This window comes from Rhipicephalus microplus, chromosome 3 (assembly GCF_043290135.1).
Source record: "Rhipicephalus microplus isolate Deutch F79 chromosome 3, USDA_Rmic, whole genome shotgun sequence".
Lineage (NCBI taxonomy): Eukaryota > Metazoa > Arthropoda > Arachnida > Ixodida > Ixodidae > Rhipicephalus > Rhipicephalus microplus.
The window spans coordinates 3,786,309-3,798,689 of NC_134702.1; positions in this window are offsets into that span (position 1 = coordinate 3,786,309).

Consider the following 12,381-nt stretch of genomic DNA (forward strand, 5'->3'; position numbering starts at 1 on the left):
TTGATACTGGTGGCCAATGGCCAAGGTGTGGCTTGATAACGTGTAGTTTGTTTTGTGTGTGTGTATCCCACTTGCTCTGCCAGTAGTCCCTGAGGTTTCGTTTGAGAGACGGCTTAAGATCAAGGGCCGGGATTGATATGGATGTAATGGCGGTGCTCTCATGGACGGATGCAGCGAGCTGATCCGCCCTCACGTTGCCTTGAATCTCACGGTGCCCTGGCACCCAGCGCACTACAACATGTTGTTTGAGTGTGTAGAGTGTGCACAAAATGGAGTAAAGTGAGACAAGGACTGGGTTTTTGTCTTTTTTAAGAGTGTGCAGAGCCGTTACCACACTGAGGGAGTCTGTATAAATTACTGCTTTTTGTATTTGCAATTGCTTGATGTGTTTAGCCGCCACAAGTATCGCATAAGCTTCCACTGCGCAGATACTTGTGTCTGGATGTAGAGGGCCAACATCCGAAAAGGATGGGCCGACAGCAGCGTAGGACACAGAGGAGTTAGACTTGGAGGCATCTGTAAAGAACTCAGGACGTGTGTATTTCTGTTGAAGTTCCAGGAAGTATGTTCGGATATGGGCAATAGGCGCATGTTTTGTAACTTCTAGAAAAGACACATCGCAGTCTATAGTCTGCCATTGCCACGGTGGCGGGTATACTACAGGAGCCATTAAACTGTGTTCAAGCGAGACTCCAGTTTCCTCAGCTAGACTCATCAGGCGAACTGAGAAGGGCTGCCTCATCGAAGGCCTGTTTTGAAACAGAATTGAGCTCGACAAATCATTAATAGTAGAGTATGAGGGGTGCTTCTTGTCTGTTTTCACCTTAAGGAAATAAACAAAGGACATGTAAGTTCTCTGCAGATGAAGCGACCACTCATTTGACTCAACATAAAGGCTTTCTGCGGGGCTGGTGCGAAAAGCACCCGCAGAAAGGCGGATGCCCAAACGGTGCACGGGGTCCAGCATCTTCAAAGCACTTTGAGTCGCAGACTGATAAACAACGGCCCCATAATCTAAGAGGGTGCGAATGAGGCTTCTATATAGGTTCATGAGACATTGCCTGTCACTACCCCACCTAGTACGTGACAACACTTTTAAAACATTCATGGCTTTTAAACATTTTGTTTTTAGATACTTGATGTGCGGTACGAAGGTCAACTTGTTGTCCAAGATTAATCCTAAGAATTTTTGCTCTGTATTAACAGACAAACGTTGACCGTTCAGTTCAATGTTGGGTTCTGAGTGCGTGCCTCTCTTTCGGGAGAACAAGACACACGTGCTTTTTTGTGGGTTCAGTCGGAATCCGTTTTCCTCTGCCTATTTAGAGACCTTGTTTAAACCTAATTGAACCTGCCGGTCACACATTGCCAGATTGCAAGATCTTAAGCCAAGCTGGACGTCATCGACATATGTACTATAAAACATATTGCGAGGAATGGACAAGCGCAAGGAATTCATTTTGATGAGAAAAAGTGTGCAGCTTAGTACACCACCTTGTGGCATGCCTGTTTCCTGGACAAATGTTTGGGAAAGAACCGTGCCCACTCGGACACGGAATGTCTGGTTTGACAGGTAACTTTCGATTATGTGAAACATTCTTCCACGCACGCCAAGGTGGGACAGGTCTCTTAGAATTCCAAAACGCCATCTTGTATCATAAGCGTTTTCGATATCGAGGAACACAGAGAGAAAATATTGTTTATGGACGAAGACGTCTCTGATCTGTGCCTCGATACGGACAAGGTGGTCTGTGGTGGATCTACTCTCTCGAAACCCACACTGAAATGGGTCGAGCAAATTGTTTGTTTAAAGGAAACGTACAAGTCGGCAGTTTATCATTTTTTCGAAGACTTTGCACAAGCAGCTTGTATGTGCAATAGGCCTATAACTCGAAGGTAAAGAAGGGTCCTTGCCCTCTTTCAAAATGGGAATAATGATAGCCTCCTTCCGGGAGGTAGGGATAGTGCCAGAAAATCAGATAGCATTGTACAAACAAAATAAGGTTTTTCGTGTTTCGATTGGTAGGTTTTTTTAACATTTCATACACTACACGGTCAGAACCTGGGGCAGAAGTACTGCAGAAGTTTAGAGACGTTCGCAGCTCAGCTAGATTGAAAGCTTGATTATATGCCTCGTATCTAGTGCATCTGTGTTCGAGTTTCTGCTTTTCTATTCTTGTTCTGTATTTTTGGAAAGTGTCAGAATAGTGGGATGAGCTGGACACCTGTTCGAAGTGTGCACCGAGCAAGTTTGCCTGATCTTCCAAGGTATCACCCTGAGTGTTTTGCGAGTGGGAGTGTGTGTACTTGTTTTCCTGCTATCCTACCGACCATGTTCCAGACTTTAGCCTCCTGTGTGTATGAATTGATCCCTGACAAAAACTTCTGCCAGCTTTCTCTTCTGGCCTGCCGACGCGTTCTCCTGCCTTGACACTTTATTTTCTTGAAGGTGTCAAGATTTTCGGCTGTCGGTGAGTTCCGAAGCAACCTCCAAGCTCTGTTTTGCTGTTTGCGCGCGTTTCGGCATTCAGAGTTCCACCATGGCACACGCCGTTTTCCAGGGTGTCCATTTGTTTGTGGGATGCATTTTGCTGCAGCATCAATCAAAAGCGCTGTGAAGTAGTTGACAGCAACATCAATGTTCAAAGTACATATGTCATTCCAACCTAGACGAGCGATGGTATAAAACTGTTCCCAGTCGGCTCTACTTATGAGCCACTTGGGAACACGTGGTGAGCACTCAGTTACTGTAGTTGTGCTCAAAACTACGGGGAAGTGGTCACTTCCGTACAGATTACTGACGACTTTCCACTGGAGTAGAGGCACAAGAGATGGAGATACTATGCTCAGGTCTATGGAGGAGTAGGTGTTATTTGCGAGATTATAATAGGTGGGTTCTTTTCGATTTAGGAGACACGCGCTCGACGAGAGAAGGAACTGTTCGATCAGTCGACCTCGCGCGTCACACCGAAAGTCACCCCATAGCCTGCTATGCGCATTAAAGTCTCCAAGGAGAACATAAGGTTCCGGAAGTTCATCAATTAGAGAATGTAAATCACGTTTTTGCAGCTGATAGCTAGGAGGAATGTAAATAGTGCAGATTGTGATCAGTTTATCAAAAAGAACTGCTCGAACAGCCACTGCCTCAAGGGATGTTTGGAGTTGTAAGTGTGTGCATGCAATTCCTTGATTCACTATGATGGCAACACCTCCGAATGATGTCATGGCATCAACACGGTCCTTTCGGAAAATAACGTGTTTACGAAGAAAATTTGTGTGTTTTGAATTAAGGTGTGTTTCTTGTACACACAGCACTTTTGGTGAGTGTTCGTGTAAGAGTTCTTGGATGTCGTCAAGGTTTCTGAGAAGGCCCCTGACGTTCCATTGTATGATTTGAGTGTTCATGGTGAATGTAAAATAGTGCTGTGTGTACGAAAAGTGAGTGGCTGTTTAGACAGGGAGTTTGAGTTCACTTAACAGGGCCGTCACCAGGCCCTGTTATCTGCTTTTTTTTGTTTTCTTGGCGCGCTCCAAGGAGACACGCCGCTCGTTCGGCACCAAGGGTACCGACGTATCCATTGCCTCCTCGGAGGCACTGGATGCCCGCACGTGCGGGCTGTTAGTTTGAATTTCTGGCCTCGCCTGGTGAGGTGAGGCCTTGAGACCCGAGGACTCTGGAGTCTCCGGTCTCTGTTTGAGAGTATGCGGTGTAGCATGGGCTACAGCCGCCTTGGGGGCAGGTGCCACAACCACTGGCTCGGTATGCGCGGGCTGGTGCGGCGGTGCCCCCTGACGCGCCGCATCAGCGTATGTAGGTCCATAGAATGGAGCGACTCTTCGCCGTGCTTCCTTAAATGTAATGTTCTCCTTCACCTCCAACGTATTTTTTTTTCTTTTTCTTTTTTCCAGTATGTACAGGAGCGTGAATATGCGGCATGGTTTCCTTCGCAGTTTACACAGTGTGGCGGTTGTTTGCTGTTCTCAGACACGTGGCCTAGGACTCCACATTGTGCACAAGTCTGGCGACCACGACAGGTTTTAGAGCCATGGCCATACTTCTGGCATTGGAAGCAACGACGAGGGTTTGGTATGTACGGCCTGATAGATGTCTTCGTGTACCCTGTTTGAATAGATTCCGGTAGTTTACTGGATGCAAACGTGAGTACTAAGTGTTTTGTCGGTGTTTCTTTATTATCTCTTCTCATGATGATTCTCTGTACATTTGTGACATTTTGGCTCTTCCACCTCTCCAAAAGTTCAGTATCAGCCAAGTCAAGTAAGTCCATGTCAGATACCACTCCGCGAGTTGTGTTCATTGATCTAAGTGGCGTTATGGTTATTGGTATGCCACCGAAATCTGAAAGACGGTCTAGCTATTCAAATTGTTCTTTGTCATGGATTTCGAGGAGAAGGTCTCCACTAGCCATTTTGGTTACCTTGTATCCTGTGCCAAGAGTTTCGGTAAGACATCTAGAAACTAGCAAAGGAGAGACGGTCCTGGCTTGCTTTTCAGTTTTTTCACAGTGGATACCATGAAAGTGAGGATATGTTTCTTTTGGCTGGTTGAAAAAATTTATATCATCGGTGCGTACCCGCTTTAAGCCGGTACGATCAGACAGTAGGGGGAATGCTCTATGCATGCCTTTCTTATTTTTGTTCAGCAGCGTTGGCGGCCACCCACCACGGAGCCCAACGAGGGGACGCTACAAGTTTACAGATGCTGAAACCTGCAGACGCCAGCCGTACAACGCCACTATAATCCAATGCGCCTAGATCAAGATAGGCTATTTGCACAGGGTTATCCCTATCCGCCAGGAAGTTTGGAAGTAAACGGAAGAGAGTAGAAGACAGGACCGATAAATAGTAAGAGATAAAGACGAAGATGTAGGGAGAGAGAGATAGGAAAAGGCGACTGCCGATTTCCCCTGGGTGGGTCAGCCCAGGGGTGCCCTCTACGTGAAGCCGGGGCCGAAGGGGTGTGTTGCCTCTGCCGGGGGGCCTTAACGGTCCAATCACCCAGCATCGGCTCAACCCCCAGGATCCCCTTTTCCCCGGACACGGCAAAGCCATGCATGGCTAGGCGTGGGAGGAAGTAGAAACTCTCCCGTTAGCTCGGGTCCGTGGTGTCGCTACACACCAAACGCCTGCTTTCACAGGCGCCCCTGCGGTGGACGAGGTATCGGTTCCCTGCTGCTGTAGTCGGTAATGAATCGACGTGGTCAATCCCGATTGTGTCAAAATTAGTGTCTGGGAGCGGAATAGGTGTAAGTAGTCCAGGTTAGCATCCCGAAGGACGCTTATGCTTTTGGCACACCTCGCAGCTTGCGACATATGATCGAACGCTTCTCTCCATCCTCGGCCACCAGAACCGTTTTTGGGCCTTCCGAAGAGTATCTCGGCGACCTACGTGTCCACCTTCCGGGGCATCATGGTCGGCGTGCAGGATTGCAGAACGCATAGTCGATGGAATGACTAAGAGGTGGCGTTTTTCATGGTTGGTAGTCCAATAGCGTCTATACAATGGTCTTCCACGAAGGACAAATTTTGAATTACTGTGCGTACCTTCCAGAGACGTTATCATTGCTGCCGAACCCGCATTGTACTGCTGAGAGTTTGAGATAGCCTGTTGCGAGAGCCAAATCTGGTCTTCTTTGGCTTGTGGAGAGGTTTCCTCGCACGGTTTTTGCGACAGTGCATCGGCAATCTGGTTTAGTGTTCCTGCGCAGTGTCTCACGTTGTAGGTGTAGTCTTGTAGCTCGATGATCCAGTGAGCAAACTTGTGTTTCAGGTGTTGCTTGACAAACATCCACGCAATCGCAGCATTGTCTCTCACTACCGTGAACTTGCGACGGAACAAATAGTGCCGGAACTTCTCATCCCCGCTCCAGACCACAGCCAGACACTGTAACTCGTTTGAGTGGTAATGGCGTTCCGCATAGGATAGCTTGCGAATAGCGTATGCTGCGACATACTCAGCTCCATCTGGGTCGCGCTGAACGAGGACCACTCCTAGACCAACCTGGCTTGCAATGGTGTGCATTTCTGTGTCCTATTTATTGTGAAAAAGACTCAAAATGGGACACTGGGTGAGACGTTGCTTGAGGATATGAAAGGCATCATCCTTTGAAGGACCCCACGCAAAAATCGACGTTTTCTTAAGCATACTTGTGAGTACGGCTGCCGTTGATGCAAAGTTAAGAAAAACTATGCGCAGGGATGACGCGAGGCCTAGAAATGCCTGCAGCTGTTTCAGACATGTTGGGGCAGGGAAATGGGCTACAGCTACTACTCGTTCAGGAAAAGGTCGAACACCATCTGCAGAAGTGGTGTGTCTCAGGTAACAGATCATGGGCGATGAAAATTGGCATTATTCTCGGTTAAGCCGGAATCCAGCATCAAATAGTAGTTGGAGAACGTCATACAAACTTCGCAGATATCCCTTTTCTGTTGCTCTCATGACCAATATGTCATCAAGATACACGACACACGCGTGATCTTTCAGTGGATCCCGGACCACATTCTTGGCACGATGAAATGTACTCGGCGCTGTTGGCAGCCCAAATGGCATGCGGTTAAACTTATAGAGACCCGAAGGCGTCCGGAACGCAGTTTTGCACTTGTATTCTTCGGCAACATTAATTTGCCAATATCCCGCGCGGAGATCAAGTGCAGAAAAAAATCTAGAGTGCCGTACAGTGTGTATGACGTCATCAATGTGAGGAAGTGGGTATGAATCAGGACTTGTGTGCTTATTCGATTCTCGATAATCGACACAAAACCTGAGGCCCCCATGCTTCTTCCAGACAAGGACGGTGCCCAAGGGCTAGACGATGATCTGATTACGTCAGCGGCCAACAATTCCTGCACCTGTTCGGTGATTACGTCCGGTTCACGTTCGGCTTAACGTAGCAGCGGTACAGAGATGGGTGCGTGACCTTCTGTGGGTATGCGATGCGCAAGTAAGCTAGTGCCTGGTAGCTGCGACGTGCTTTCCGCGAAAATGACTCTATGCCGTTCGAGCACTGAGGAAAGTGTTGTAGATTCGTCAGCCTCAACTCTAATAACTTCAGTTGAACCCGAGACCAATGGACGTAGAAAGACTTCGCCACGCTTGATGACGAGCTGTACGTCATCAGATAGGAGATAGTCGGGTCCCGGGACCAAGTCTGTGGGCAAGAGCTCGAAGACCGGAACAGCAGCCAGGAATTTACTTCAGGTTTCTGTTTGGAGTGTCATGTCGAGTGCACCGACCGGCGAGGCGCTGCCACAGAGGCCGCAAAGAGGTGGGTCGATCCACAGCTGGAGGGCGGCGGGGGCGTGTCGTCGAAGCAACGCTGTGCGCTGCGCTCCAGTATCCACTTGAGCTGTAAGCTCTCCGATGCCATCGACACGGACGCGAACTGTAGGGAACGGGCGCAATTGGATGGCTTGGTGCGAAGCTTGTGGGCAACTCTCGTTTCCATGTCCACAGCGAGCGCACCGGCAGCAAGCATGTCTTATTGTCGCACGTTCCGCGCAGAGAGAGCAATAAACCACCGTCAATAAGTGTCCTGCAATTCTTCCGCCCTTTAGATGAAAGCGAGAATGCCATCTTATTCTGTTTGCACAGACAGTATTGCAGCGTGCGTCGAGTTATATACGCCATCGACGACATATTGTCTGGCCACCGGAGAGGGCCAGGCTATGTCACACGCCTGCAGGATGTGTAATTTCTCGTAAATGTAGGTGGAAATATCTTCCTTGGGTGCTTGCTCGCGTGACCACATCTTCATAAATCGAGTGTCGTAGGCACCTGAAAGTGGTGCAAATGTAGACGTCAGGGCAGCGCTTTAAGTAGACCACCATATGTACTCGTGTCCCTGGAAACGCTGGCAGGCTTGGGCAGCTTCTCGGAGACGATCTTCCACGATGAATTTTTCGGTGAGTTCTGGCCAAGAATATCTTCGCGCGTCGATGTTGTCAATCCAGGTAGTTGCGTCGTCCTCAAACCCATGAAACTCCGGAATTTCAGCCTCAGGAAGCAACCTGAGTGCAGCCCACTCAATGGCGGACGTAGAGCATCGTGCCATATTGTTGAGCTGTTGGGCCAGCATGGCAAGGTCGGCGTCGCCGTACTGCCGTGGAGCCGCCGTACAGGCTTGAACGCCGTCCTCGGACTCCGGGAGTACTCGCTGACTGAGAAAAAAGCCTCCTATATATATATATATATATATATATATATATATATATATATATATATATATATATATATATATATATATATATATATATATATATATATATATATATATATATATATATATATATATATATATATATATATATATATATATATATATATATATATATATATATATATATATATATATATATATATCCCAAAAATGTGGATGAAGGGAAGGCCGCTGTGGTAGCTCAGTGGTTAGAGCATCGAACGCGTTATTCGAAGGTCGTAGGTTCGATTCCTGCTCACGGCTGGTTATTTTTTCATCCACTTTTCTTTCTTCCTATTTACATTCTATTGCTTCTAATAACTTCCCCTGTACATTCCTTGGCATTACTGTCTGTTAGATCTCATTAATATTGTGTTAAAACACGGAAAAACGAGCCCTTAGGTATACACTTCTTTCCCGTATATATATATATATATATATATATATATATATATATATATATATATATATATATATATATATATATATATATATATACGTGTGTGTGTGTGTGTGTGTGTGTGTGTGTGTGTGTGCACTCTACATTATTCATTGAATTGGTGTGTGCAACCTACTAGTAAATCGCCTAAAATCTACAGCAGTTTGAAGATTCAAAGAACTAGGCACGACGGCATTTTATCTTTTTTTTGCAATCCCGCAGAGATGTTAAGCAATAACTTTCACTAAAGCCACGTGGCACTGTCTCTTTGTGGTATTTGAATTGAACGAACCACAGAAGAGCGCTGCGGAGTTTGGCGTTCTCCAACACTGCAGGAGCAGCGACAAAGCCGGGCATGCACCGCGTTGCGCGCGATCACTGCCCGACTACAATTGCCGGCCTGTGTTCATCGCTGCTGCTGCACTTCCTACACGGCTCCTCGATGGAGGCGTCGGACCACACAGACTGTTTGGAAAAGCGCCTCGGCTGTGTTTGCTTTGCTTTCGGGTTTGCTCTGCCACGGACCGCTCGCCTCTTCGGCGCTGCTTGTTTTTCTTCGTTTCATCCACAGAGTGAGAACCCTTCAGACGTTGGCTGCGCACCAGAAGGTTTGGTTACCAAGTGAACCCTAAAGTAAAAACGATGAATCACTTTGAACTGATAAATGGTGCTCTAAAAACTATACAGCCGTTAATTTAACCACCGTATACCCATTAGCAGAAGAGAAAACTGACGAATTTTCATTTTTAGACTTCGCCCTCATTTCACCACATGGGACGTCATGAACGTTGAAATGTTTGATTTGTAATTCGGCCACAATGGCTCAACAAATGTTTCTGACTCATGGTGTGCTAAACTTATGGCCCCCTCAGGAGACAATGTACGTTATATTTGCCGATTGGAAAATGCGCTCTAGGAGATGTCCTCATATTGTGTGACGTCACTGCAATTGGTTCCCAAATTTCACTGCGTTGTCACCACCCGCATTTGGTTTTCACTTCTTCTCGCTTTCTAGGCGTCTTTTAGTGGCAGGCATGATTACTTATCCTGAAAGGGTAATTTAATACTACGAGTAAAATTGTTGTTCTCTTGAGTTCCCGTTTAATGCGATTGCGGTACGAGTGTACAGATAGAGAGCAAGGTAGGGAGGTTAACTAGCTCGTGTGTGAAAATGTATTGCATTGGTTGTGAGCGCAGAATTTCGATGGGCGCAGAGAAGAAAACTGAGAAGTTAGGGCGAATCGTGAGGTAGTCTGGGCCATGTTACGACCGGGGTTTGCAGGCACCGGAGGTCCGGGATGAAGTTGTCGGTGTAGGAGGAAGAGAGCCATGTAGAAGAACGCCATGTTCGAAAGCTCGCCATATAAAAATAGCTCGTCATGTACGAGAGCTCATCTTGTAAATAATGTAAATAAATCCTCCTCAAGTTTCTCTACCTCCTGTCTCGACAACTTCATCCCGGACCTCCAGTGCCTGCGAAACCCGGTCGTAACAGCCAGTAGTGCTTGAAACTTCGGAGTCACGTACTGAGAGCACGGTACAGAATCGTACACATTCGCACACACCATTGTCACAAATTCAGGTGACTGTGGATAAGTAACCACAGGAACCATTCAATGTGCACGCTCACGGCACTCTAAAAGTAATTGCAAAATGTACAACTCTTTATGTCGTCCTCAAAAAGCACTCTCACACCACTGCTACCTCATCATAATCAGCCCACTACGCCCACGCAAGGCAAAGACCTCTGCCGTGAACCGCCAATCAACCCCGTTTTGTGCTTTCTGCTGCCATGTTATAGCTGCTAACTTTGTAATCTCATCGTCCCACCTAACTTTGTCTCTACCTCGCGTGTTTGTCTTCTCTGGGAATCCAGTCAGTCACACTAAATGACCAGTGGTTATCCTGCCTACGCTCTACGTGTCCAGCCTATGTCGGTTTCTTTCTTCTTGATTTAACTATGATATGCTTAACCCCAGTTTGTTCCCTGACCTACTGTGCTCTCTTCCTTTCTTTTTTAAGGCACACACCTATCATTTTCCTTCCCATCACTCACTGCATCGTTCTCAACCTAATGTCGTATTCGGTTGGCCGCTCCAGTTCTCTGGCTCGGAGTCACCAGATGCCAAAGCCACTCGCTATCAGAAAGCAAGAGGAAGCGTACCCACTGAATACGTCGGTAGGGTGGCTAGAATAAGGATGTGTGAAAAAAAGGCAGCCAAAACCAGTCCCCAAAGCGCGCCGATGCCGCTTGGGGCACTGCACGCACAGGCGCATCGGCAGCAAAGGGAAAGAGGAATGCTGCAATAATGAAGCACAAAGCGCCATGGGGATACAATAGGTACGAAGTGCTTCGAGGTCTCTGGAAATGCTAAGGTTCCAGGGCTTACATTTGCAAATTGAATAGTGTGAATGAAGATAGAGGTGCAATCAGGAAGAGATGTAAATCAAAGGACTGTGGGACGCCCCACGTTGGGCGACCACGGGAAGACGACGAACGAGGCTGTAAAGAGGGGTATGGGATGGACAGGCTCCGAAGTAAGGGAAGCTCAGAGTAAAATGAGATTTGAAAAGAGGCTTAGGAAAATAAAGGAGAGTAGATGGGCAGGGAAAGTTTTCAGGTACTTGTATAGAAAGACCGTGGACACAAAGTGGAGAGACAAAAAGAAAACTAGGAGGCTTACCAATAAATATATGGTTGGGAGTTCAGGTGATATAGCAACAAGCAGCATTAAGCGAAACGTCAGAGAAGTAGAGAGGATTTATGGGATGACAGCGATGGAAAATAAGCCGCGTCTCTCAGTAACTACCAAAAGGGTAAAAATGAAATAAGGCGGGAGAAATTTTATGACAATTCAAGGGGATGCGCTTCGCTGTTCGAAGCTAGGTCGGGAACGCGTAGTCATATATCCAGATTCAATAAAGGTGAAGAAAAATGTGCATGCTGTGAGGGAGCAAAGGAAGCGATTGAACATGTGGTGATCGAAGGCGGCGATATCCACCCAGGTATACGTGTGGGTACAAGCCTACAGGAGGCCTTGGGTTTTAGGAACAAAAATGGAAGCAAGTAAGAGAAGGTTAGTGTATTGGTGGCAGAAAAGTAGAGATAAATGGACAGAAATAGTGGGAAAATGAGGTCATTTCGCCTGAAGAGACAGATAGACGAACATTGAATATACATGTTTCCTTGTTATAATAGCATCAATTTAATCGAAGTAGATAAAGCAGTAGGCCAACATGAAACTAAAGATTTCTTTTCACTTTTTCCTTGCAAGCCTGGTAGCACACGTGTCACCGCCGTTCTGCCACTGCCTTGCCGGTCGCTACCGGAAATGGTCGTTCTGCGTAAAGCGACATTCAGACGTGGCTTCAACGCAGTAATGGTGCCGCGAATTCCGCAGGGCCGATGGCTCGCTCGCCAAAAACCGCTTAGACACGCTCGACCGAAGAACTGCCCCGAATGGGTGATTACAGTCTTAGCTGTGGTCTCCTCTGCGTTGCCCCGGTCGTCAAGACACACTGGACAATGAGCCGAGTGTCTCGGCTAAGTTTACGAGGACGTTTTCTATATTCCTTTGTTATCATTGACTTGGCGACCTGCCAGGAGCTAGCAGCTATTGATGGGTCAACCCTGAACCTTGCCAATCAGATTGGTGCACTCTGCGCGTGGGGTTACTGGTCATCGCACCGTGCCAGTTGTGCCGTGCTGTGCATTATGTGTAATGCCCT